General features: G+C 41.3%; 1 long non-coding RNA gene across 1 annotated transcript; it reads right to left on the bottom strand.

Moving 5' to 3' along the window:
* Positions 1 to 283: 283 nt before the first annotated feature.
* Positions 284 to 25,432, bottom strand: LOC105738592. Its single transcript, XR_001114421.2, has 4 exons — positions 25,311 to 25,432; positions 24,198 to 24,341; positions 923 to 1,141; positions 284 to 459 (listed from the first exon to the last, which is right to left on the bottom strand). It is a non-coding gene; the product is annotated as an uncharacterized LOC105738592 (long non-coding RNA).
* Between the last annotated feature and the right edge of the window lie 2,409 nt (positions 25,433 to 27,841).

The raw sequence follows: 27,841 nt of genomic DNA, 5'->3' as shown, positions 1-27,841 counted from the left end.
AAATTTCATAAAAGAACATTTCTGGCCATCATTATTTTCATTTCATGTTGTGATTATTACTAAAAACAGCTTTGTCATATAGAGCAAAGAGGTTTTAAAACTGATGTGGTCTGGGTGTCAAACACTAGCCCTAGCACTTCTAATCTGTTACCTGCCTTGTTTTTGTGGTTCCCTGACTGTCTCCCTCCCTTTAGCCTGGGCCTTCCCCTCCCCCGACCCAAACCCCCATCACTCCAAACAAGACTTGTTAGAAAGGTAGATCTGATGCACTTAAAATAATTCACCTCTTCTCTCTTTCTTCAGTCTTTCTCCCACTTTTTCTTATAGAGAGTCAGGTTATGAAATTAGAAGGGTTAAAACTCAGTCCTTCACTCTCTTTTCCTATTTGCCAAGAGTAGAGATGAGCTGAAGCATAATTGGCCAGGACTCACCAATCCACCTATGAGAAGCTGAGCCAGGCTGGGGAGAGTGGGAGAAAGGATTCAGACAGCACAAACCCTACTTTGACTCTGACCCCAGGCATGCCGCCTCCAGCCAGGAGTACTCCTGGCTTTCCTTTCTGGAAGAGCATCTGAGAAAACATTGTCCTGAGATGTAAAACTGCCCTCCACACTCAGGCCCCCAGCATCACCCATCACTTTAGAGACAATAGAGTTTACATTTCAATGCATGCCCCATCCCACACCTCCTCCCAACTCTGAAGTTTCAACTCTGGTTGGCCCACTGCCCTTAACTCTGAAGAGTCGACTCAAAGCAACAGGGAATATATTTCCCACCCAAATTTGGCATAGGAGGATCATCCCGCTTCAGTCCCCTGAAGGATCCTAAGTTACCTAACAGCGATTTATTATGTCATGAAAGGTCACGTTTCCTTCATGTTGGTGATGAGGGGAAAGTTATAGTATTTATTTTTCATTTTTACTTAGCTGAATATAATGAATTCCGCTGATGGCCTATTTCTGAAATCCACCAATCAAAGGAAATTGTAAAGTTCACCATAGTAACAGCTCTGTGTCAGTGGCCCGCGTGAGAACCACACAGCCTGGGAGGCACCACAGCTGAGGAGGCACTGGCCAATGGTGGGGCAGAGTGATGTTACCATCTCATAGGAACCAAGGGATCTGCATGGCAACATCAGTTGCTATATAAAAGAAAAATTAGAAACAATATTCTGTTAGGGAGAAATGAAGATATTAACTGTTAAGTCATACTTGAGTCACATTTGTGAGGACCTATCCCAAAATATCCACCTAAACATAGCTCAGATGATACCTGCCAGATTCAAGTCCACATGCCAGGAACATTCTCCCCCACCAAATGGCACCACCTGAGGAGTGAGAGAGAGGAGCATGTCCAGAGAACAGACTGCTTCTGCATAGGAAGGAGAGGGCCCTTTGAATACCAGTAACCACAGAGCATATTTGTGGGGTAAATTACACATAAATCATCACATTTAGTCCTGTGAGGGAGACAGGGCAAAATTATTATTATCATCAAGTTCTCCACCTATCTCCCATCCCTCCCTCCCCCGGCTTTCCCATCTCAGTTAATAGCTACACAATTCTTCCAATTGCTCAGGCCAAAAACCTCTGAGTTCTCCTATTTTCTTTCTCTCACACCCACATCCACTCCATCAGAAATGCTATTCATTCTTCCTTCAAGCTATCTCCAGAACTGAGCCTTTTCTCACCACCTCCACAGCTACACCCTGGTCCACTCCACCACCTGTCATGCAGAGGCAATAGCCTCCTAACCCGTTTCCCTGCTTCCTGGGTAGGCCTGCCTATGGTCTATTCTCAACACAGCAACCAGAGTGACCCTTGCAAAACTTAAGTCCTTGGCTCACAACCCTCCAATGACTTCCCATCCTATCTCAATGTAAAAGCCCAATCCTTCCCAGGACTACATGGCTTCACACACCTTGGCTAGGGAGCTGACCCATCTGCTGCTATTGTCTGCTTCTCTCAACTGCTGTAGCCACACTGGCCCCCTCACTGGGCTTCTAGCACATCAGGCTCCTTCCTACCACAGGGCCTTTGCACTAGCTACCTCTTGCAGAACATTCTTCCCCCAGAGACCCTCACTTCATTCAAGTGTCTACTCAGATGTCACCTTCTCAGTGAATTCTTCTCTGACTTATTTTAAAACTGGACTCTCTATACCCATAGCCCCTCACCCCCATCCCTAGCACCAGTGGGCACCTAGAACAGTGCTGGCATGCAGTAAGTACTCACTCAATATCTAACGATGAATAAAGGAAGCACTGTTTTACAGACAATCGGGCTCAAGAAGCTAAATTATTTACTCAGAGGCTCCCAGCCAGGACGCATTAGAGCCCAGACTTGAACCCAGACTTGCTCATGCAGTGACTCCCACACTGGGCTCTACCCTCTCTACCTCACTTTGGTTTCCTTTTCCAGATCTACCACTGCTTCTAAGTGCCAGGAAAGCATGAATTCTCTGGGAAGGGAAGAGGAATGGCTGGGCTGATGGCGTGGCTGTGCAGACAGCCACAGCTGGAATAGAGAGTGGGGGTGAGCTGGCCCAGACCCTGAGCGGTTCCCCAAGTGGAGCCACCCTTCCAAGGGAATCAGCAAGTATGGCTGAGACCATGTCAGCGTGACTGCCGATGACACCTCATTGATGATGACCTCTCCTTCCCTTCCAGGCCACTTCTCTTGGGGATAGAAACAACTCTTTTGAACATTCAGCATTCCTACCCCTGTATTTGCTTGGATCAAAAACAAGGATTTAAATGGAATTTTTAGTCTGTAAAGTGTTTTATCCTCATTTTTGCTAGTTTGTTATCAAGGAGTTTCAGAGTTCTATTGAGTGTATATTGCATGACTGATTGAAAAAAACAGAGAAAATTCAGTCACCAGATGTTTTTTGGTCTATACAATAAATAGTTTTTTGTTAACAGAAGCAGCCTAGTATTGTGGGATTATGAAGAATAGCATTTTTCCATTAAAATTATGCTGAACACTGGTAACAGCATGCCTATATTCTCTACCCTGAATCTGGTGGTGGAGGGTAAGGAGTTGAAGAAGAGATGAGGTGGGAGGGGGGAAAGACCACCCAGAAACAAGGCAGGGAGGGGAAAACCAAAGGCAAGAACATTTTGCTTCCATGGCCTATATCGGCAATTAGGAAATGCTGGTGTAGACACAGACACTGTCATCAATCTTGCTGTTGAAGAAAAAAAAATAGTCATGACTCTCTCACCAAGAAACTAGAAACATGAAAGACAAACCAATAACAATAATCACTACCACTTTTTGAGCATTTACAATGTACTAAGCATTTTGCTAAGGGCTATCATACAGTTTTACATTTAAGTCTCTTAGCAAACCTAGATGGGAGGAATTCCCTCCCCATTTTATAGACTATTTACAGAGAAATTAAGTAACTTACCCAAGGTCATACAACTAGAAAATGACAGAAATGACCGGTTGCCTCCAAAATCCCTGCATTTTCTTTCTTTTTTTTTTTTTTTTCTAATTTCCAGCTTTTATTTTAAGTTCAGGGGCACATGTGCAGGATGTGCAGGTTTGTTACATAAGTAAACGTGTGCTATGGTGATTTGTTGCACAGATCATCTAACTACCTAGGTATTAAGCCCAGCATGCATTAGCTATTCTTCCTGATGTTCTCCCTCCTTCAGTCTCTGGCAGGGCCCAGTGTCCATTGATCCCCTCCCTGTGTCCATGTGTTCTCATCATTCAACTCCCGCTTATACGTGAGAACATCCAGTATTTGGTTTTCTGTTCCTGCATTAGTTTGCTGAGGATAATAGCTTCCAGCTCCATCCATGTCCCTGCATAGGGCATGATCTCATTCCTTTTTATGGCTGCATAGTATTCCATGGTGTATATGTATCACATTTTCTTTATCCAGTCTATCATTGATGGGCATTTAGGTTGACTCCATGTCATTGCTATTATGAACAGTGCTGCAAGAAACATGCATGCACGTATCTTTATAATAGAATAGAATGATTTATATTCCTTTAGGTATGTACCCAGTAATGGGATTTCTGGGTCAAATGGTATTTCTGCCTCTAGGTCTTTGAGGAATCGCCACACTGTCTTCCACAATGGTCCCTGTTTTTAACTGTTACATTGCACCTCCTCTCTCTACAATGAGATTAATTAATGTGATATAAAGAAACATGGAATACATACAAAACCAGGAGGTGATATAAGGAAACATAAAAAAAAAAAAAACCTCAGTGAAAGTTCTGATTCTTTTCAAGAATGTAGAGCCCTGTGCGGAGAGCTAGGCAAGTGTGTGGAGGCCCTGAGGAACGTGCTTCACGGTTCCACTTCTCATCCCCAAGGTGACATCATCATCCCCTCTATTTTGCACCACAAAATTAGTTCAACAATGATGGAAAAGGAAATGCTAATGTCCTGCTCACAAAGGTTCATGTTGCCAAAGTTGTAGAACATATACTATTCTCTAATCTTTTCCCTGTTGACATAAAACTCACAAGTAAGGTGTTTTGTTATATGGAGAACCCCAGGAGAGTTGAAATAGGGGATGGGGGACCAAAGCTGTGTGCCCAAAGCAAATGTGTAACAATGAAACAGCAAAAGAACTAACATAACTAACTCCAATTTTGTTGAAGGGGCCTCTACCCATTCCTGCATGTAGGCTAGGATAATTTTAGAACACTGAGATAATATGCAAAAACAGCAATCATGTAGTTTTTTAAACTAACTCTGGGATTAAAGGAGAAGAACGTAAACAACTATGGTTTGTTAAACGTTTATAGAAGCATTGTGATCTGACCAAGGACAAAGAAATTCCCAACCTTCTCAGACCCTCACTGACATGCAGATGTCTGTGATCACTGGTTACCTCTTGATTCTGACCCCTTCCTTTTCCCCTGTCCTTAACTTAAAAAGAGCCTAAAATTTGTACTGACTTAGGATGGTGCTTTAGGACACTAGTCTACCCTCTTCTCAGTTTGCTGGCCCTCCAAATAAACCTGCTTTTGCTCCCACCAACTCTTGTCTCTTGAGTTTTGGCTTCTGAATGGTGAGCAGCTGTAACCAAATGGAATCAGAGCACTGGAGTGTTCTGCTGAAACTTTTGGCCTGGCAGGGAGGAAAGAGCAGGCTTATATTAAAGCTGCTATTCTTTCTCAGCTGCATCACATTCGTTGCAGTATTTTGCCCCAGAAGCAAATATAAACCTAAACAGAAAAAAAAAAAAAAAGAAAAAAGAAAGACGTTTTTTGATTCCTGAATTAAAAACAAAAATCCAGCCTAACTTTACCCATGAACATGAAACCAACATGCCATAGGACCTGGCATTCTGACACAGTCCAGGGCAGTTTCTACCCAGGCTAGACTTTCTGAGAAGCAAATGTTTTCCTGTATTCAAATGCATCTGTGTTACCTAATATCAGGACTAGCTCTCACCTCCTAGTTTCACCTTTGCAGTGAAACTTCTGTTGATCACTCCAGACCTGAACTCCCTTAGCATTAGTTGTTTAGACAAGGCACCTGTGTATTTGCAAATACTGTAGAAGGCAGTATGACTTAGTGCAAAAGGTTCTGGGACCACAGAGCTTCAAGCTCAAATTCCAGCTCTGAGATTTGTTACTTGTGAGATTTTTGGCAGGTGACTACCCTCTTCTACCTTTAGCTCCATCACCTGTCAAATGAACACAATTAAATCTATCTTACAGAAGTTTTTTGGTAAGGAATAAGTAAGCTATTACATTGGGAAAGAGCCTACTATAGTGCCTGGAACATATCAAGTTCAATTATTATTTTGCTCAATTATTATTTTAAAAGCAAAATACATACAGAAATGAACCAGGAGATGGTCAAAATTGGAATGTAGCATTCTAATTGGATCTCAATCCTTGCTGAACTATCCTAATTAATTACATATGTATGGACTCCTCAGGAAAAAATCGAAGTACAATCAACCCCATCTCCAAAAGGGAGTCATCCTACTCACCAATTTTCAAGAGAAGTCTTCTATTTTTCCCTCAAAATTGAACATCAGCTTTCTTCTCAACATACTCAAGGACAAACCCCCAGTCTAATGATATTAAATATTACATTTAGGCTCAAGGATGATGGGTTGCCCTTATCATCATGTTCTACTGCATTTCACCAAAGTCGTGGTTAAGGACAGTGTCATCTTTGTCTCAGTATCTGCAGGTCTTCTGCAGGTTAGCCTTTGAGTTCATAAACAAAAAACACCTGAAAAATCATGGTGTACATTTCGGGCTATAAATCCTATAAATCCTGTGTAAATGTACTTGCCCAAATCTAGAGTAGGTAGAAATAACCTTTTGACAAAAGGAAATCCCAATTTTAAATGATGTAAAGCAGAGCCTATGTTAGTCCCTCCCATTCTTTTAAACATCTGTGTAAATTATAAACAGTTCCCAACTTGCAGGAATTTCCTTTTTTTGGCATTTGGGATGGTGAAAAAGCCATATGCGTTCAGTAGAAATCATACTTTGAGTACACATACAGCCATTCTGTTTTTCATTTTCAGTACAGTATTGAATAAATTTCACGAGATACTCAGCACTATTATAAAATAGGCTTTGTGTTAAATGATTTTGCCCAACTATAGGCTAATGTAAGTGTTCTGAGCACTTTAAATGTAGGATAGGCTAAGCTATGATGTTTAGTAAGTTCCATGCATTAAATGCATTTTTGACTTAATTTTTTTTTCAACTTAAATAGACTTATCAGGACATAGTCCCATTGGGGAGCATTTGGTATTTGCCATAACCATTGGGAGGGTTAGATGGGTGCCCTCCAGCTATTGGGAATAGAAAGACAAGCATCTTCCCTGGTGCTGATGTGAGTTTATCATTAGGGAATTGCAACAGCTTTATGAAGCAGTTGTACCTGTTGTCTGATTATTAGGAGAAAATGTAGTTGAGCATAAACTGTGGAAATGGGGGATGGGGAAGGGGCCATGGTAATCTTCAGGCCCAGTTCAGGCATTTGGCTACTGGGGTGGAGAGTAGGAGCCCTGTGTATTTGCTGGAGGACTCAGTCAGCCCTGAAGGAAAAGAATGAAAAAGAAATCTGTAGAACTGAAGGGAAGTTGGGGAAGTGGTTGAGAACTTGGATGCCTAGATTCTGCCTGGGTGCTCTGGCTGACTGTTGGTGTGGAAGGATGCTTCCAGATAATACAAAGGATAATGCTGCCCAAATAGCCCCTGAGCTAACTCTGGGGCTGTTGTCCCATGTTCCCCAGAAAGAGGGCTATCAGGAACTAGAAAAGACAACGCCCTCCATTCAGGATGCTAATGAAAGAATCCTTAGGAAGAAAGCTCACTCTCAGAGCAGCAGATACAGTCTCAGACAGCAGAGCAGGAGTGGCTCCATTCACAACTGCAAGAAATCTTCCAAGTAAGTGTCCAAGAAGAATGTGCAAGACATACTGCCCTTAGGCCCAGGCAAGAGGGGACCATGCTTTGGAGTGCTCCACATGTCACAAACACATAAAAGATATAATGTTAAAGAACATATGGACAGCTTTGTCCCTCAGCTCTTGCAACTGAGACCCTGACCCTAAACATCAGATCTCCTGACCTTCTCTGTTCAGGCTTCAGAGAAATGTTCCCCACATCTCTTGCCTCACATCCAAATGCCATCAGAGATGTGGATCTTGCTGCTGTGGACTTCAGAGATGGACATTGCTGCAGATGTTGTATGGGTTTGAGTGGCTAAAATACAAGAGAAGACAACTTCCCCAACCTTTCCTCAGGTACCATGAATGGAATAGACTATTGCATTAAAGATTGCTTTGCAATAGTGTTCAGAGGCAATTTTCTTGCTTTTTTAAAATATTCCAATTCCTGGTTCAAAGAATAGCACATATTTTATAATTTCTTAGCTTGATTCAAAACATTTGAATAACTCTGTTGATACTTTTCTCTCAAACCCCACAAATGTTAGGGTGGGCCTGCCTGTGAGTCACCCAGGAACCTGTCACAGGACATGGGAAAGAACAGGGTGTGACTGAGATTCTGTTTCCTGGGGATTCATTACCTTTGCATCTATTATCCAATGCTTCTGTGACCTCTCCCAGAGGGTGTGTCTCAGAAAGGCCAGGATTACCAAACAGTGAAACCAAAATTCTCATATTTGGCAAACATTCTCTAATATTGATGTGGATGCCACCAATTAGGCTTATTCAACAGATCAACTCGGAGAGCACATTTGATAGCTGACTTGTTTGAGTAAGGGGAATATTTTCTCTACCCCTTCTCCCACCCTAATCAATATACACTTCCCTACACTAGGTCTTTTCTATAGAGCTTCTGTGTCCTCCCTTCTGGGGAATGATGGAGAGGGAATCTCCATGTTTTCTCCCTAACTACTTGCTGTTGCTCCTCAAAGGAGGAAGGGCTGATCCAGTTGGCCAGAGCTTAACACTGACTAAGCCCCACTCTTATGTTGGTGGATTACATGTCTCATAATAGGAGGAACAGGCTCCAGCCTATCTAGTTCAAATTCTTCTTGTCCACTCCTGTGCTTTATTTTTCCATATAGTAGCAAAACCAGCAAGGTCCTCTCAAAAGGGGAGGCCAACCATTCTCCTCCCTGCCCTGTTCAGCCCTGACCTGGGGAGTGAGATGGACTTTGCCTCCACACAGGTGGCTGGGTTAGTTGGAATCTGTGCTGCAGGCTTAGGCATGTGCCCAAAGACACACCGGACTTTGTGAGTCCTAAAGCAGAGATTTAGGGTCAAAGATGGGAGATCATAGGTCCAAGTCATACTCCCCAGCACAATTTGCCAGAATCCCTGTTTTTTGAAGGTACATTAGACAAAGTGGGCTAAGTAGCTATGATGGAAGACCCACTAACTCAGAGAATGCAGAAGGTTGCCTCTGTCATATTTTGGTCTTAGATGACTGGCTCAGGATTGGCAGACAGCTCTGAGCCACATAGTCCTTTGAGAGCTGGTACAGGCAGTGCCTCTTGCTATCTTCAACATGCATCTCCCAGGGCTGCTCTATTCCAGCCACCCAGAAAGGGAAAGAGGACAGTCCAGGGCCAGAGATGACTCTTAAGTAAATAGGATGAAAGTTGCCCAAATCAATTCCTTGCAAACTCCAAAGGAGCCTAGGAAATGGGAGCACTGATTCTGGCAGACAGCTAGCATTCTCCACCACAGAGGAGTTACTGAGCCTTTGCAGGATGTAAGTTTAGTTCTTATTCTACAAGAACACACTAAAGTGCTTATTTGTTTGTTTGTTCGTTCATGGTCTGGGTAGTTGACTGGCAATAGTTACAAAAACGTCTCAGCCAAAATCACCTGTTACATACAAATTGGTGCAGAACTCGCAATCATTAACTTGTTTCAATTATTTAAGCAGATTCAAAAATTCATTTTGGGATAAAAATAAATAAAGTTATTTTAATAGGACTCATGAAGCCTATCTTGGGGTAGAAGAGGGACGACCCATTACCTGTAAGTTTCCTAAATTAATACATCTTTGTCAGTTTTATTGCCCATCCTAAAGCTTATCAGCACCCCTTGAATCAACACTAAGTTTATGACCCCTCCCTGATTAAGCTGTGATGCCTTTTAGTTAAGAGACACAGCCTGAAGTATATATTAGTTTCATTCATTTAGGTTCTCCAAACAATAATCCTAACTTTCTATATTTCTAACTTCTCAGCTAAGATAATTGAAAAGCAATATACCTAGGGCATATTGTCTTAGTTCTCCAACCCCCTCTGCCAAAATAATGGGTGAGGTTTTTTTAAGTTAGGTACTTAACATTTTGAAGATTATTTTTTAAAAAATCTATTTAACATCATTTGTTTTCAAAGCTTATCCACTACTATCAAGTAGGCTTCATCCTTGGGAGGCAAGGTTGGTTCAACATACGCAAATCAACAAATGTGATTCATCACATAAACAGAACTAAAGACAAAAACCACATGATTATCTCAATAGATGAAGACAGATTTTTAATAAAATGCCACATCCCTTCATATTAAAAACTCTCAATAAACTAGGTATTGAAGGAACATATCTCAAAATAATAAGAGCCATATATAACAAACACACAGCCAACATCACACTCAGTGGGCAAAAGGCAGAAGCATTCCCCTTGAAAACTGGCACAAGACAAGGATGCCCTCTATCACCACTCCTATTCAACATAGTATTGGAAGTTCTGGCCAGAGCGATCAAGCAAAAGAAAGAAATAAAAAGGCATTCAAATAAGAAGACAGGAAGTCAAACTATCCCTGTTTGCAGATGACATGATCCTAGGTCTAGAAAACCCCATCGTCTCAGCCCAAAAGCTTCTTAAGCTGATAAGCAACTTCAGCAAAGTCTCAGGATACAAAATCAATGTGCGAAAACTGCTAGCATTCCCATATACCAACAACAGTCAAGCCAAGAGCCAAATGACAAACAAACTCTCATTCATGATTGCCATAAAAGGAATAAAATACCTAGGAATACAGCTAACAAGGGAATTGAAAGATCTCCACGAGGAGAATTACAAACCACTGCTCAAAGAAATTAGAGATGACACAAATAAATGGAAATACCTTCCATGCTCATGGATAGGAAGAATCAGTATCATTAAAAGGGCCATACTGCCCAAAGCAATTTATAGATTTAATGCTATTTCTATTAAACTACCATTGACATTCTTCACAGAACTGTTTTTTAAGACTGTTCTAAACTGTAGAAAAAAACTATTTTAAAATTCATATGGAACAAAAAAAGAGCCTGAATAGCTAAGGCAATTCTAAGCAAAAAGAACAAAGCTAGAGGCATCACACTACCCACTTCAAACTACTACAAGGCTATAGTAACCAAAACAGCGTGGTACTGGTAGAAGAACAGACACATAGACCAACAGAACAGAATACAGAACCGAGAAATATGACCACACAGCTACAACTATCTGATTTTCAATAAACTTAACCCAAAAAAAAGCAATGGGGAAAGGATTCCCCATTCAGTACACGCTGCTGGGATAACAGGCTAGCCCTATGCAGAAAATTGAAACCGGACCCCTTCCTTACATCATACACAAAAATTAACTCAAGATGGATTAAAGACTTAAATGTAAAACCTAAAACTATAAGAACACTGGAAGACAACCTAGGCAATACCATTCAGGACACAGGCATGAGCAAAGATTTCATGACGAAGGTGCCAAAAGCAATTTCAACAAAAGCAAACATTGACAAATGGGATCTAATTAAACTACAGAGCTTCTGCACAGCAAAAGAAACTATCAACAAAGTAAACAGACAACCTACAGAATGGGAGAACATTTTTGCAAACTATGCATCTGACAAAGGTCTAATATCCAGCATCTATAAGGAACATAAATAAATTTACAAGAAAAAAACAACCTCATTAAAAAGTGGGCAAAGGACATGAACAGACACTTCTCAAAAAAAAGACATACATGCAGCCAACAAGCATATTTTAAAAAGCTCAACATCACTGATCATTAGAGAAATGCAAATCAAAACCACAATGAGATACCACCTCACAGCAGTTAGAATTGCTATTATTAAAAAGTCAAAAAATAACAGATACTGGTGAGGTTGTGGAGAATAAGGAACACACTGTTGGTAGGACTATACATTAGTTCAACCACTGTGGAAGACAGTGTGGCAATTCCTCAAAGACCTAAGGACAGAAATACCATTTGACTCAGCAATCCCATTACTGAGTATATACTGAAAGGTATATTAAATTGTTCTATTGTCTATTACATATTATAAAGACACATGCACACATATGTTCACTGCAGCACTATTCACAATAGCAAAGATATGAAATCAACTTAAATGCCCATCAACGATAGACTGGATAAAGAAAATGTGGTACATATACACCATGGAATACTATGCAGCCATGAAAAAGAATGAGATCATATCCTTGGCAGGGAGATGGATGGAACTGGTGGCTATTATCCTTAGCAAACTAACGCAGTAAGAGAAAACTAAATACCACATGTTCTCACTTATAATTGGGAGCTAAATAATGAGAATGCATAGACACATACAGGAGAACATACACTGGACCTATTGGAGGGTAGGGGGTAGGAAGAAGGAGAGGATCAGGAAAAATAACAATGGATACCAGGCTTAATACCTGGGTGATGAAATAACCTGTACAACCAACCCCCATGACGCAAGTTTACCTATGTAACAAACCTGTACATCTTGCACATGTACCCCTGAACTTAAAAGTTTTTTTAAAAAATCATTTGTTTTTTAATTAAATAGTAATTGAACACACCACCCTTTAAGTTACTCATGATTTCTTATATAAGCATCTATGCAGTAAATTCCTTCTAAAATTTTAAGCTGGAAAATTTTATAACTTCAAGTGAAGGTAATGAATCTATTATTTTTTCTTACGAGAACCATACAGTCTACTCACACCCCTCATTATCTTAATTTCTAAGATTGGCACTAAACTTAATGATCAACTGTAATAGCTAGTTCAATTCTGGTGCCTGAAATCTATGTCCCAATTTGCTTTACATATCAATGAATGTTTTACTTTGGAATAATTTTAAATTTATAGGAAAATTATAAAATAATTTGTACAGAGAGTTCCTGTAAACCCTTTACTCAGCTTCTCTTAGTAGTAACATCTTACTTAACCTTGGTACATTTGTCAAAACTAAGAAATTAACACTGGTGCATTTCTAATAACCAAACCACAGACTTTGGATATTACTAGTTTTTCCGCTAATGTCCTTTTTCTGTTCCAGGATATCTAACTGCATTTAGCCCAGTTTGTTTTAACTGAAATACAGCGTCCTGGTTGAAAATCATTCCTAAGAAATTTAACGACTAGAAACTGGAAAAACATTTATTTAAGATTCACAAAAGATTTTCTTTCTCAAACAAAAAAAGAATTATCTACACTTTAATTTTTAAGTTATCATTTAATTTAAATATGGTTTGCTAAATGATAAGGAAATTAGATTTTTATACTTGAAAATTTAGAGAACTTATTAGCTTTGGTTCATCAGGAAGGCTTAAGAAGCACATATCTACGATGGAATAACTTTCTAAAAGAGAAAGATCCCTCTTAAGAGTTGTGGCTTTCCTGTACCCCAATCCCAGTGATAGCCATAGAGATTCCTGTTAGCTCATAGCCAAAATTTAAATACTATCTTGGCCATGCACACCCAAAAAAACCCCCAGAACAATAAAGTCCTTAGAAACAGAGCCTTTAGATACTTCTTTTGGAAAGAGCGCTAGAATAGAGCTTCTAAGTCTTCTAATTGCTATTGCTGACGTAGTCTGCTGTAAAATTACAATAGTGAATAGGCAAGGACCGGAAGATTCCAAATTGTCAAACAATTTGGAAAGGTACTATAAATCATCTCTCTTAAAAAAAAAACATGGCTGTCAGAGCCTGGGATCCTGATTCGGAAGACATCTCTGACTGGATAATGCTGATTATGAGAATTGCTGGAAGGTTATAAATAAAATGTTAAGTAATACAGTACAGCTAATTCTTCAGGTGCTGATTCCATTCTTAAGTAAGAATCTACATGAATCAAGTAACAGCACACAACTTTCCTGGGGGTAAAAATCTCTAGAAACATTGTTCACTCACATTTGCTTATGTCCTTTTACTCTATAGTCTCAATGACACTATTATTTCTTGCTTTGTTATTTCTTTTCTCCAATCCACATTAGCAGCCTGTTCTTATGAATAATTCAGCATCTGTCTGAGCATTTGTTTGCAATATTATCTTACATGATGTTATGTAGGAAGAGGGACAAAATGCAAAGTATTTTTGAAAGGCTAGTAATGCTTAAATACAGGGAAATAATTTTTTTTTCGATCTTTCACGTTTGCAAGTGGTTCTGCCACATCCATTGCCTCTGAACTTACACTGAACTTTTGCTTCCAGGAAGTCTGGTTTCATAGACTCTAGCCTGCTGTAAAATTTGATATAACTAAAACTTGATAAGAGGGTCCATTGCAATCACATGCACCTACAAAGCTATCTACCATACCTGTAATTCCTGGTGAGCTTGTATCTATTTGTATGTTCAAACAGGCTTCAAAGGAAGCAAGTCAGATCATCTGTACACACAATGGGGGCAAGGAGAACCATTTTTGCTGTTATTTTTTTCAAATACAATTTTGAGATAACGTTGTTAAAATTTCCAGGGCAATTTAGGACTCAGAGCCAGGTGTTCACATTTGAGATCTGCAGTTGAAACCTTACTGGCTTACTTCCCACGATACATCCGACAATATTGCCTTGGAGCTGTTGGGAAGCTCGCTACAATTGTAACGGACATCCAATCTTCCAGTTTCTAAACAGAGTTAAGGAAGACAAACTTTGAAAACAGAATTAAGTCCATGTTGGAGGACTTACACTTTCAACTCTCTTGACTGCCAATGACTAAGAGTATAACTTTTCTAAATTATGAAAACCCACAGGAATCCAGGTCAAATGTTGACTTAGGGCTCTTCTCACATGCTGTTTCCTCTGCTTGGATGCTGTTCCCTACCCACCCACTCCACTCTTAACTTACAATCTAATTTTACTTCACCGTTAGGGTCTCAGCTTCCCTGACACTTCAGAAGAGGCTGGGCGCCCCAGTATATGCTCTTCCAGTGCATTCCATCTCTACTTCGTAGCGCTATCCTTGTTTTTTTCTCTAGTGGTTGATTGATGTCTACTTCCCCCAATAAACATAAGGAAGCTATAGGAGAGCAGAACTATATCTTTCTTACTCACCACTGGCTAGCTAGGCTCAAGGTGGCGGTCCAATAAAGATGTAAACGGATAAATCAATGCATCTGAGTGAAAATAATAATAGGTAGCTAACATTTACATGTTTGTTTACTACATCCCAGGCACTGTGTGTTCTACCAGCGAGAATGAATGACCACAAAAATGAACACTAAGAACATTAGAAATATCTGAACGAATAGTAGATGTAATCTTACACAAGTTATTCACGAAGCCTTTTTGTTTACATAAAATTTAGGGGAATGTTTCAAGTTCAGTATTTCATGATTTACCTAACCTCAATTGCAGACAAGGGAGAAACTCAAGTTTTATAGGTAAACTGCCAAGAACAAGGCTTGGAAAAGGTAAACAGGAACAATAGTAGTAATGTGCTCCTGTCTAAAGCTGAAACAATAACCAGAAGAAAGAGAAGATGGGGAGCTAGGAAGCCCAAGGTAAATGTACATTTTTATTCAGATTCTCGAAGAGGTGTGTGACCCAAAAAGGGTTAAAAACGAATGCTGTCTATGTTATTTTGTAAACTGCATTTTTTAGTCAGTACATCTTGTCATCTTATCATGTCATTGAATATTCCTCTACAACATCTTTTCAAGTAGCTAGAAGAATTTTATTGTATGCATGTGCCATTATTTATTTAACTATTCTCCTAAAGTTGAACATTTAGTTTACTTCCCATTTTTGCCAGTATCAACTTGTAACTAAATCTTTGCGTACATCCTTAATTATTTGCTTTAATATAGTAAAGGGGTTAAATTATAGGGACCAGGCTGGGCTTGGTGGCTCACGCCTGTAATCCCAACACTTTGGTAGGCTGAGGTGGGCGGATCACGAGATCAGGAATTTGAGACCAGCCTGGCAAACATAGTGAAACTCCGTCTCTACTAAAAATACAAAAATTAGCTGGGTTTAGTGGCGGGTGCCTGTAATCCCAGCTACTCAGGAGGCTGAGGCAGGAGAATTGCTTGAACTCAGGAGGCGGAGATTGCAGTGAGCCGAGATCGTGCCACTGTACTCAAGCCTGGGTGACTGAGCAAGACTCCATCGCGAGAAAAAAAAAATTATAGGGCCCAGTATTTGTAACTGTATATGGGAAAAACATGGCTTTACACAGGATATTTCATCCAGGTTTGAGATCATAATCTTCCTTTAAATCAAAGAGCACAAAGCTAGCAACTTCAAAAAATTAACATTTAACAGCATTTGTATTTATTTACATTGAATTGCTTTACCATTTCTTCAAGTTGCTTTACTATTGCTTCAGTCAAAGCAGCAAAATGTTAGTAATGCTAAATTGAAAGAAATTCTGAAGGTGCCATCTGGAAATGGCAGCACCTTGGCACTAAGAAGCATTCTTGACTCAATATTTAAGATACTTGTCATGGCATTATTTTCTGATTCCGGGGAGTTTTAAAGTATATTCAATTGAGTGATAATCTTAGAAAACAATCATGGACCTCTTCACTATGTTTCCAAGAAAGATCTCAAGTCTTCGAGATTAGCACAAATCTTAAAAGGTCATATCTGAGTACTTTTGGTTTCTTACCTCCTAAAAGGCAAACCAGGCCATTTGTTGTTTTGCCTGGTAACAAGAGGAAAGAGCTTCTAAAATTAGTGTGAAGCCAGACCTACTGTGAATTAATAATGAATAGAATCACTGATTCCATAAATAACAGGATTCAGGGTCGAGAAGGTCAGCTTGGCTGCACTCCTAGAGGAGTAAAAGCGCCTCCAAAGTTAATGCTAGAAATAAAAGGTAGGGAGCCACGATGTTTCTAAAGGAAACCTAAAGAAAATCTTGCTATGCAGGATGAATTTCAGTAGTGGCCATTCTTAAAGTCAACTGCATCTCAGATAATCACAGTCAAAAAAGTAAAGCTAATGAACCTCATCCAACAACTTGGTTTAGGATTATTGTTGTGATAGCGTACTTTCTGTCATGTTAGTCATCACCATGAAAAGCTGTTTTTAAAAAGTGATCCCAGGCCGGGCGCGGTGGCTCACGCCTGTAATCTCAGCACTTTGGGAGACCAAGGCAGGTGGATCACCAGAGGTCAGGAGTTCTAGACCAACCTGGCTAACATGGTGAAACCCCCATCTCCACTAAAAATACAAAAGTTAGCCAGGCATGGTGGTGGGTGCCTGTAATCCCAGCTACTCGGGAGGCTGCAGCAGAAGAATCACTTGAACCCAGGAGGCAGAGGTTGCAGTGAGCCAAGATCATGCCATTGCACTCCAGCCTGGGCGACAGAATGAGAACCCACCTCAAAAAAAAAAAAAAAGTGATCCCACTCTCAGAAAACATGAATAGGTCCCTGGCCTGTATAGCCCTCCCAACTGGCTTTGATCTTCAAACCTACATGTTGTCAGGTGAATTAATTTTTTTTTTTTTTTTTTGAGACAGAGTCTTGCTCTGTCACCCAGGCTGGAGTGCAGTGCCACGATCTTGGCTCACTGCAACCTCTACCTGCCAGGTTCAAGTGATTCTTCTGCTGCAGCCTCCCGAGTAGCTGGGATTACAGGCACCCACCACCATGCCTGGCTAACTGTTGTGTTTTTAGTGGAGATGGGGGTCTCACCATGTTGGCCAGGTTGGTCTCGAACTCCTGACCTCTGGTGATCCACCTGCCTTGGGCTCCCAAAGTGCTGGGATTACAGGCATGAGCCACCACGCTTTTTTTTTTTTTTTTTTTTTTTTTTTTTAGACAGGGTCTTGCTCTGTCGCCCAGGCTAGAGTGCAGTGGCACGATCTCAGCTCACTGCAACCTCCGCCTTCCAGGTTCAAGCGATTCTCCTGCCTCAGCCTCCTGAGTAACTGGGATTACAAGCGTGCCACCATGCCCAGCTAATTTTTGTATTTTTAGTAGAGACAGGGTCTCACCATGTTGGCCAGGCTGGTCTCAAACTCCTGACCTCAGGTGATCTGCCCGTCTTGGCCTCCCAAAGTGCTGGGATTACAGGTCTAAGCCACTGGCCTGGCCGTCAGGTGAATTAATTTAACAGACAAGACAAAACCCTTAAGGCTACATTTGGATCCCCTATAAAGCTCTGATAGTCAAGGAATCTTGAAAGTAGCCCAACAGCCAAGAACTTGTCTCAAATTGTATTCCGTTTTCTTATTTCTGATGAAACTTGGTTTCCAGAGATGAAGAGAAATCTCATTTTTTTTGTACGTTCAGGTGTTCAATTGCTGTTGTTCTTCTAAAATGGTAGTTTTCTTCCCTTTAATCTACCACTTCATGTCACCTTGTGATATCAAACAAGGATATCACATTCTGAACAACACTCAGCACAGGCCAAATACTTTATGAAATGGGCATGACTCAAACTTGACAAAGTGAAGCCTAAAGACCCATGCTGCCCTTTTCCTAGAAAGCTGATGAATCCTTCACCAATTCTTTTCAGTAGTTTTGCTCCTGGCCCACAGGGCTGCTCGCTCTTCTCAGCACACACTATTTACGTATCTTTCAGTATGGTACAGATTCTTTGAAGACCTTCCCTTTGTATCTCTAAGATAGCTAAGTATTTGAAACATCCACTCCACTTAATTAATGCAATCCAAATAGTAGAGATTGAATCATCTCAGGCTTCCAGGCAAATGGAGGCTCTTTCCTCTGCTAGGTCACAAACACACACACAAATAGAAGCAAATGTACACATACGTAAAAATACCCATCAACTCCAGAATTGCTCACTACAGAATCCCAGGAAGCTGCCTTGTTACTAAAAGATCCCAAAATAAAAATACAAGAAAATGGATTCAAGGGAATAAGGTAAAATTTCACCTTTGGAGAGCTGGCTCTAGACAGGATAAACTTGATCCCGAATTTGGTCACAGCATGCAGTTTTTTCATGGGTTGGCACAGAAGGAAGAGCAGACCTGGGAATCACAGGAATGCTCTGTCTCAGGCTCATGGATGCATTGGCTGAGAGCCCCAAGCACATGAAAGTTCTATTGCCACTATCATGGTCCCACTGTGGGAAGACCCACTGTTAAGTCAGGTTACATGTTTGAAATCAAAATTTAAAAGTATGCTCCTCTAAGCTAATAGTATAGAACTGTACATGACCTTGGCCTACTCTAACCCAGTGAAACATTACCAGCTTAGTAGAGCAGAAAGAGGTCATTTTCAAAACTGGTTGAATTATAACAGGATTTCCTGAAGGCCAAGAGGAAACCATGCTGTTTCGCTGCAAGCAAAGCAGAGTGGGCCAGGATAATAAAGTACTCAGGAGTGAATCCTGGCACACAGAGAAATTAAAGAAACATGTGGCCAGGCACTGTGGTTCACACCTGTAATCCCAGCATTTTGGGAGGCTGAGGAGGGTGGATCACCTGAGGTCGGGAGGTCGAGACCAGCCTGACAAACACGGAGAAAACCTGTCTCTACTAAAAATACAAAATTAGCCGGGCGTGGTGTTGCATGCCTGTAATCCCAGCTACTTAGGAGGCTGAGGCAGGAGAATCGCTTGAACCTGGGAGGCAGAGTTTGCAGTAAGCCGAGATCGCACCATTGCAATCCGGCCTGGGCAACAAGGCGAAACTCTGTCTCAAAAAAAAAAAAAAAAAAGAAAAGAAACATGTAGGTGGGGATAAGAGTATTCTTAGGGGTTGGGTGGAGTCACACAGAGGTGCAAAAATAAAGGAAATACATAGAATAGTGCATCCACAGGTCAGGAATACCATGCCTCCACTTGCCCCAGGGTTCTGCACACTGCAGGCACTCAATTAATGTTAATTGACTGAACTAATAGGCTTCATAGTTCCAACATTCAGTCCAGTGCCTAATTAGCTAGTCCAGGCAAGCCCTGTTAATACTATATTTGGAGAATGAGAGACATGAACTGGTTGAGTGACCTCCTCAGGTTACCCTCTGTATTAGAGGCACAGCCAAGACAGGAGTCCAGAGGCACAAGCATCCACCAGCCACCAATGAACTGGTCCACCAATGATGAGGCCAGGAGCTAAGGGGGCAGGAATGCTAAGATAAATGGAATGTGAAGTCTAAATTCAGAGAATTTTCAGTTCTCTCAGATCACAAATGAGAACATTTAAAATGAACTCATCAAACTCTCCCACCGGGTGGCTCAAGAAATAGGAGCCTCCAAGTTCAAGTGAGAAGTTGTACAGGAAGAACTCTAAGATGGCACAAGGAAGTTTCATAGGGAGGGCATGAGCTCTGGAAGCAGGCAGTCCTGGCTTTGAATCTAGCTCTATTACTCACCAGCCATGACCTGAAGCAACTTAACCTCTTCAAGACTCAGTTTCCTCACCTCTAAAATGAAAATGATAATGATTGTCTCATAGAGTTGATATGCAAAGTAAAGATGTGATATAAGCCCCTAACATGATGAGTGGTTCAAAATGGGGCACTCAGGTACAAACCCACAAACAAAATGCTAGTTATGACAATGATTCCACTAGGAACAGCAGAGCATCAGTCAGAAGTCATGTAAAGTTTCCACTGACTTGATGAAAGGAAATCTAAAGTAATGAATAAACACATGAACAGGTCATTCAAACTGCAGATTACAAGGACAGTTTTTTTTCAGTATGAGAAAAATGCTGTTTGGTAGCTCACAAGCAGATTTCACTCTGGAGCAGTGCCCTTGACACAGAGCAGGCTGGGCTTTCTAAATTGTCTGCTCTCTCTCTCTCTCCCTCTCTCAGCTTCTGATACATGATGTTCAGCAAATACACCACATACTGGAGAATGGTATATCATATACCCTGTAGACTGCATTTTATGACAGAATCCCAAGATTGAGGGCAGATGTACCATGCACTTGAATATGCCCAAAGTTTAAGAGTTAAGTTACTTAATGCTACATCCAATGGCATCATTTGCAACAGAGCTGGCTACCAAAAATGCATTTGGGGATTCTCATTTTCCAACTAAAAACTACATTAAACCAGCACAGTGCATTGGAATTTTATATGAGACTGTAATAGTTGACAACATCCATATCTCCATATCAAAGAGAAACCATCCCTTTTTCACAAGGAACTGATTTCAAAGGGAGTTATACTTCTGAATGAGAGACACTCCAGCGATCTGGACCTAGAATCTCTGAGACTGTAGATGTTGAATAATATTAGTGTTATAAGAACCTCAGTTATTGTTGTTGTTATTGTTATTATTATTATTATTATTATTATCGAGATGGAGTCTCACTCTGTCGCCCAGGCTGGAGTGCAGTGGTACAATCTCAGCTCACTTCCACCTCCACTTCCCAGGTTCAAGCGATTCTCTTGCCTCAGCCTCCCAAGAAGCTGGGATTACAGGCACACGCCAAGAAGTCCAGCTAATTTTTGTCACGCCAAGATGACCAGCTAATTTTTGTATGCTTTTGTAGAGATGGGGTTTTGCCATGTTGGCCAGGCTGGTCTTGAACTCCTGGCCTTAAGCAGTCTGCCCACCTTGGCCTCCCAAAGGGCTGGGATTCCAGGTGTGAGCCACCTTGCCCGGCCTGGCCTACACTTTTCTAAGTCCATTTCGCAGTTCTCAGGTCACATCTGAGGTGTGTGTCAGTAGCATCCGACACAGTGATGACTCCCTTTCCTCTGAAACCGTTTCTTCACTTGGCTTCCAACACAAACCCTTTCTTCATTTTCCTCCTACCCACTGGGCATTCCTTCTTAGACTCCTCCCCTGGTCCAGCCTTTTCTCTCTGACCTCATAATCTTGGAGGGCCCCAGGGCTCAGCCCTCGGGCCCCTTTTCTTCCTTATTCACCCTCTTGGTGATCTCACCTGGTTTCATAGCATTTAATATCACCAGAAGCTGCCAAATGTGCACCTCCAGCTCAGACTTCTCTCCTGAACCCCAGACTTCTTTTTTTTTTTTTTGAGATGGAGTCTCACACTGTCACCTGTCACCTGGGCTGGAGTGCAGTGGGACGATCTCGGCTCACTGCAACCTCCGCCTCCAATGTTCAAGTGATTCTCCTGCCTCAGCCTCCCAAGTAGCTGGAATTACAGGCACCTGCCACCACGCCCAGCTAATTTTTGTATTTATAGTAGAGACGGGGTTTCGCCATGTTGGCCAACTGGTCTCGAACTCCTGGCCTCAAGTGATCTGACTGTCTCGGCCTCCCAAAGTGCTGGGATTACAAGCGTGAGCCACCACGCCCGTCTGAACTCCAGACCTTTATCCAGCTGCCTGCTTCATGTATCAAACTTAACAAGTCCAAACTTGGACTCCTGTTCTTCCCTTTGAAGCCAGCTCCACTCACAGTCTGCACTCTCTCCGTCAATGGTGACTCTATTCAAAACCTTTGGAGTCTTTCTGGACTCCTCTTACTTTTTTTTCTTTTCTCACATCCAAATCTTGTTGGCTTCCTCTTCAAAATATATCCTGCATCCAACCACTTCTCACTACCTCCACTGCTGCCACTGTGTTCCAATCCACTGTCATCTCTCTCTTGGATTATCACATTCCCTTCCTCACGACAGTCTCATTGTCACCCAGGCTGGAGTGCAGTGGAGCGATATCGGCTCACTACAACCTCAGTGATCTTCTGATAGCCTTGTAGTATAAAGCAATTCTCTCTCTTGACCCATCATAGCTGTCCAGGTACCATTTAAAGAATAACAACAACAAAAGGTGACCATTTAGACAATTTAAGAATTACATCCAAAAAGCAAACACATGGAGAAAAAAGCAAAACAAAATATAGGCTAGTGAGCACAGTTAATTCCTATAGCCAGTTACAAATCCTTGCAACTTTCTCATTCCTTTAGGTTCATAGAAGTCAGAAGACTTCAGGTTGAGGAAAGCCAGGAATATAAAAGCCAAGGTCAGCTTTTAATTTACCTTTAACATGATCAAAATTAAACTTTTGCCCGGCAGTTTTCTCAGTAACAAAGGTGAGCAATTCCACCTTCAAAGGCATTTTGGGGTCTACTCAACAGCCTCGATTGCACTATACCCTGTTTTCCTCAAAATTAAGTTTCATATTTGTAAATGTTGATCAATAAACTAGTCCTGCTTTCCCAGGTTTCACGCTCAATCCTGAATGTCCTTAGGGGAACACTGTGAAATTTATAAGGGCTCTGCTTCTTCTGCCTTCCTTTAAAGGATGGTGTTCCACTAAGATTCACCTTTCCATCTTCCACTCTCTTATCTTAATTTACAAACTTTCCCTGGGTAATCTTGCCCACTTCTTCCCATATGCTCATGACTCTCAACCCTCTACGTATCTCTAGCTCAGGCCTCTCTCTTGAGCTTCAGATCCATATATCCCTGGATGTCCCATTCTCAAACACATAGTGCACATACAGGGTTCTTTCTCTCTGCCAAATGTACACCTCTTCCTCCCTTTCATTTTCCTTACTGGTGCCAAGATCCATCTAATCACTCAGGCCAGAAACCTGAGCATGGTGCTATAAGATCACAGAGGAGAATCCAAGCATAGTAGCAATTTGCTGCAGGGGAGGAATGCAGGGAGGCATTCCAAGTGACACAATGTAACTATAGAGATGACAAAATAAGAAAAAGCATGGTATGTGTGCTGTTAGGATAGAATAGGACAGGCTGAGGTAACAAATAAAACCCCATAATCTCAGTGGCTTTTTCTCATTTAAAAAAGAAAAAAATCTTATGCCAATTGGTCAGCTTTCCTGCAACAGAAATTCAGGACCCAGCCTGCTTCCATTTTACAACCTACTGAGTTAGAGTTTTGCACATCCTAGCATATGGACAAAAGAGAATAAGCATGAAGAACTCAGACCCCCTCTTAGTTTTCCTGAACCAGAATGTCATATCCCTCCACTCACTTTGTTGTTGTCAAAAATTTGGTCAGTGTCCCAACCTAGCTGCAAAAATAAACTGGGAGATGTCTTCTCATCTGCCTAGGAAGGTGAAATGAGGTAGTGAACATGTAGCATTTTCCCCACTACGACATGTTTAGGAAACTGTAAGAAGACTGGCATACCTAGAAACCAATGGGAATTATGGGTTGGGTTGGAGGTGTAATATGTGTTGTGGAGAGAGGGTAGGTAGACAGTGCTAAGAGACACAAGAATGTAGGTACCGTGGCCAATATAACTGGAAGGACTGGGTGGAGTCAAGAGCCTGAGTGCCATGCTAAGAATAGCATGCCAGTTCAATGGGAGTTTAAAGATGGGAAGAGAGCAAAGACAGGGAGAGGTGGTCAGTGGAGAATCCTAGAGCTCAAACTTTTCAACTTGAGAGCCCCAAGTAAAGGGCCAGCTCTTGCTCCAGGACCAGCCTGAGGTTCCAATTGCTTTAAGAATCCATCGAATGCAGACCAGGATCTGAGACTCTAATCTAAAAACAAACTAAAAAGTTCTGTGTTCATTACCTCTGGACATTGTGTGATCCTTCCTCTAATGGCTTGGCTCCCACAACCTCCCCACTGGCACTCCCCTCTCAGCTGCATCCCATCTCCCTCCTCAGGCTCACCTCCCTTTTCTCTCTGGGTTCAGCCTTTCTTCTTGATTTTGGTGGGTGCGGGTTCTTGGCCCCTTCTCATGGGGCTCTGCCTCCAGTAGTACGTGCCCCAGCTGACTTGCATTCTGGTTTACACTCAGCCATCTTCGACCAGGCCTATCCAATCAAAATAATAACATTAATAACTAGCATGTACTAAATGGTTACTATATGCCAGGCACTATTCAAACATGTTTTAGAAGGTCATGTGATGTCAATATACTATTGTGGTCTCATAAGAGTATAATACTGTATTTTTACTGTGTACTTTTTTTATGTTTAGATGTGTTTAGATACATAAATACTTACCAGTGTGCTACAATTCCCTGCAGTATTCAGTACCGTAACATGCTGCACGAGTTTGTAGCCTAGCAGGAATAGGCTATACCATATATCCTAGGTGTGTAGAAGGCTACACCATCTGAGTCTGTGTAAGTACAAACTATGATGTTCACACAACCGCATGATCGCCCAGTGACACATTTCTCCAATCTTGTTAAGCAATGCATGACTGTCACATGACTGTATATAATTATTTATTCTCAGGAAAAAAACCATGAGGTAGGTGGTATTGGTATTGCTTTATGCAGAAAAAGAAACAGATGCAAAAAAGGCTAACTTGCCACATTCATGGCACTTATAAGTGGTCAAGCTAGAATCTGAATCCAGGATGTCTGACTTTTAACCAGATATAAGTTAAAAGTGCTATCGGTACTACTAAGTAAAGGATGAAGGTGAGGAAAGATAGAGACAACATGGCTTCATGATCTTGAAAGAAAAAAAATGCAAGTGGCAGTTGTAATCACTAAGAAGGGAAAAGAAACAGTCTCCATTATAGATAATTGCAAAGAAGGAAGCGCCACCAGAGGATAAAAAGCCTCCAATCATTCACACAAGGGATATTTGTTTCTTAAAAGGGAGACAAACTCCTGGAAGAGGATAGATACGCCTGATTTTTTCTCAGTGGAATTTCACTTGCCCTGGCAGGTGGGTGGCAGGGAGATCTGAGGCCCCTCGAATTACAGCTCCTGGGCCCTGCCTCAGAAAAGTCCATTCGTCTCGGTAGAGCCCCTCCCACAGACGCACAATGTGGCCGTCTCGAGCTGGCCCGAGGCTTGACGTGTAGTCAGCCGAGCACACAAAATGAGAACTGTTTTCCTGCGTGCAGCTGGCGCGCGCTTTCCGCTAGTCGCAGCTGCTTGGAGCCCTGCGCGCTGGCAGGGCCACGCCCTCGATGAATATTCATGCCCAGCTTGGGCCCGGAGCCCGGGATTTCAAAGCCCCTGAAGGGATTTGAAGGGGCGAAGGAGCTTCCTGATAGGGAGTTAGAAGGAAGGAAGGAGCCGGGCTTTGTCCAGGCTTGCTTTTGAAGACTACAAAGAGGAAGGGTCGCATGGAAAGTCAAATCCCGGGTTGCTAATCTAGGCTAGGTCAAGTTTGCAGTGAGAGCTAGCTCCCTCCCTCCTTGTAATTTATCGAGTCTTTCAATGTCCTTTCACACAGACAACGTGCAATTACTGGTGTTTCGCAGACAGGCTCCCTTTCTAGCACTGGGGAGCATGAAAACAACCGAAAGTAGGCTTTTAACTGGGTTTTAAGTGTTTACTGCGTAACTCTTACCCAGTTAAACGTCTGCGATGACAACGCTCCTTCTTCTCACATAGGTTTCTGTGCATGGATTTTAATTTGCACACATTCTTTACTTGATCTATGATTTTTAGATACGTCAGTCTGTCACGGGCTAGAAATTTTAAAAAAACTTTTAAAATGCATATACTCTTAGGTCTAGTTGAGACACTATTAACCCTATTTATTAGTACTCACGTTTGGCTATTATTTTTATTAATGGAGAGATTTTCCCAGCACAGATCATCTGAAAGAGTAGATAGTTCCCAAATGCATTTCACCGACTTATAATACTAGGTGGGCTTTTGAGTAAGTGGATTCACTGTCTTTTGTTGTTGTTGGGGCCATAAAAGTGTTTACTTTAGAATCCACTTAACAGAAATTACTGGAGCTTTATTGAGTGCCTCTATTCCATTAATCCCTCCATTAAGAGAGAGGCTCTGCTTTTTACCTGCAAATTGGAAATGGAAGAAATAACATTGGGAGGAAACTAAAGAATAAACAGGAATACATTGTGAAAGCATTTAGCTACCTTAAATGAAGGCAAACCCCTCCCCCACTCCACTTCCATACTGGAGAATTGAACAAACATGCAGATATGACGGTAGAACCACTGCGAGCAGCCCATGGGATCTTATGGGAAATAGGATGAGGATCAGACAAAGGACATAAACAAATGTCCCATAAACTTGGATTCTAGCAATTATAGACAGACACATTTGCCATCAATCCCCAGCAAAGTTCTAGATTGGATAGTTAAGCAAGCAGCTAGTGAGCACTTTAAAAAGGTGACTCCTAAGAACCAGTAAGAGTTCACCAGAACTAGTCAAGCCAAACTGTATTTCCTTTTTATTTATTTTTAAAAAACAAAACACTGGACTTCATCACAATTTGAAAAACAACGAACATCTTGACAAAAGGATGACCTATGTCCCCCAACCATTTTTTTTTTCTATAATGGGCTCAGTATTCAGAATTGCTAAATTGAGTATCTGGTTGCTATATTAGTCCATTCTTGCATTGCTGTAAAGAAATACCTGAGACTGGGTAATTTATAAGAAACAAGGTTTAATTGGCTCATGGTTCCACAAGCTGTACATAGTGGCATCTGCTCCTGAGGAGGCCTCAGAAAGTTTACAATCATAGTGGAAGGCAAAGGGGGAGCCAACGTCTTACATAACTAAAGCAAGAGGAAGGCGAGAGGGAGGTGCTACATACTTTTAAACACCCAGACCTCATGAGAACTCTATCAGGAGAATAGCACAAAGGGGATGGTGCTAAATCATTCATGAGAAATCCACCTCCATGATCCAACCACCTCCCACCAGGCTCCATGTCCAACATTAGGGATTACAATTCAACATGAGATTTGGGTGGAGACACAGATCCTAAACCATATCAGTAGCCAAAAGAGAATAGACTTTAGAGCCAGAAGGAAATGGGTTTGATTCCAGGCTCTGCAACTTACTATTTGTGTGAGTAGATTGGACATCTCTGAATCTCAGTTGTCACAACTGCAAAATGAGAATAGAATATTTACTTCATAGATATTAAAGAAAATACATAGGTACTCATAGGTACTCAAGAAAAGGCAATCATTATTAAGATACAATTCAAAAGGTACAAATACAAACATAAACTCAGGAAAGAGAAGAGCTGAATCGAATAGTTCATATAGAAAGAATTTTTTAATTTATCAAAAGCTCAATATGAAATAACAAAGTGACATGTTTCGGGTGCAAACTGAAGCTTATTAATATTAGTACATGGAAGCTAATAGTAAAGAGTCCCAATTAATTTTACTTGGTCAGATCCTATCTGAAATTCTCTGGGTAGCATACCTGAAAGGGAGCAAGGAAAAATTAAATAACATCTAGGATGATATAAGACCCAGCAACCACAATATCTGAGAAATAACTGAAAGAAATGGTGGTTTTTATCTAGAAGAGGTTACAAAATGGCTGTCTTCTGATATTTGAAGAGCTATGATG

Source organism: Nomascus leucogenys, chromosome 14 (genome assembly GCF_006542625.1).
Source record: "Nomascus leucogenys isolate Asia chromosome 14, Asia_NLE_v1, whole genome shotgun sequence".
In the NCBI taxonomy this organism is placed as follows: domain Eukaryota; kingdom Metazoa; phylum Chordata; class Mammalia; order Primates; family Hylobatidae; genus Nomascus; species Nomascus leucogenys.
Note: the sequence above shows the minus strand (reverse complement) of the source record. Positions and strands in the feature narration are given on the sequence as shown.